Source organism: Silurus meridionalis, chromosome 2, assembly GCF_014805685.1.
Source record: "Silurus meridionalis isolate SWU-2019-XX chromosome 2, ASM1480568v1, whole genome shotgun sequence".
NCBI classification, from domain to species: domain Eukaryota; kingdom Metazoa; phylum Chordata; class Actinopteri; order Siluriformes; family Siluridae; genus Silurus; species Silurus meridionalis.
The window spans coordinates 28767078-28768631 of NC_060885.1; positions in this window are offsets into that span (position 1 = coordinate 28767078).

Consider the following 1554-nt stretch of genomic DNA (forward strand, 5'->3'; position numbering starts at 1 on the left):
TGATCGATGTGTGATCTCTGTGTAATTTTTGTGTGAACTCTGGGTGATCACTGTGTGATCCCTGTGTGAACTCTAGGTGGTCAATGTGTGATCTCTGTGTGTAATTTCTGTGTGATCCTTGTGTGATCTCTGGGTGATTTGTGTGTAATTTCTGTGGGAACTCTGTGTGATCTCTGTGTGATATTTGTGTGATCTCTGTATGATCTCTGGGTCATCAATGTGTGATCTGTGTGTAATTTCTGTATGATCTCTGTGTGAACTCTGTGAGATCTCTGTGTAATCCTGTGTGATATCCTCTGTGATTTCTTTGTGATTTCTGGGTAATATCTGGCTGACTTCTGTATGATATACAGTATCTCACAAAAGTAAGAACACCCCTCACATTTCAGCTCTTCTCAAGGGACAATACTATAGGAATGAAACTCGATATATTTTAGAGTAGTCAATGTGCAACTTGTATAGCAGTACAGATTTACTTGGAAAATGAACATGATGAATAGGAATTGTGGTTTTGCATGATTACATGACGTACAGTTGTTATCTTTTGTTGCTACTATTTAGACAAGTATGGCTGTATGATGAGTTATTTTCAGAGGACAGTAAATCTGTACTTTTATACATCTGCACATTGACTACTCTAAAATATATCCAAGTTCCATTTCTATAGAATTGTCCCTTGAGAAGATATACTAAAATGGTGCTGAAATGTGAGGGGTGTACTCACTTTTGTGAGATACTGTATGTATAAGCTCTGTGTGATCTTTGTGTAATCTTTTCAATTTTTGTGATCTCTATTTTACATTTCTGTGTGATTGTTGTGCGATTTCTGTGTGATCTCGTTGTAATCGCTTTGTAATCTTTTATCTCTGTGTGATTTCTTTGTCTGATCTGTATGTCTTTATAATCGCTCTGATCTTCGTATGATCTCTGCATGATCTTTGTTTGATCTTTGTATAATCTCTGTATGATCTCTGCATAATCTCTATGATTCTTTCTATGTTCTATGTAATTTCTTCCACCTTCCATAATTCCAAATGATTTCCTCAGTTTCCAATTTTTTTTGCTTTCTGTTTGTCTGGTTTTTGCATTTCCTCTGCTATGGATTCCTCCCCAGATGATGCAGGCAAAATGAAGAATGGTTGGATTCAAACTTGGAGCTTTCTGCTCTGTAAAACAGAGCTAGAGTGAAACTGATCTTTAGTCTGAATTTGCTGTTTGAGCTTTAACATGCAACAGCTGCAAATTATTTATCTCCACACACACACACACACACACACACACACACACACACACCCTGGGAGACAAGCTGGAATTCAGCATGTCCCTGTGGAGGCGGTATGGCGAGAAGGAAAAGAGAATGAACAGTAACTCAAGAGAAGTGGCAGAACGCAGACGGTACAATAATCCTCTGATCATAAATGATAATTCGGCGAGTTTGTTAGATAATAATAGACACAAAAGAGAGAGCGAGAGAAAGAGAGAGCGAGAGAGAGAGAACCAGAGGGGAAAAAAGGAGAAGGGAAAGTCGCTGAAGCAGCAAGTAGCCTCATCACT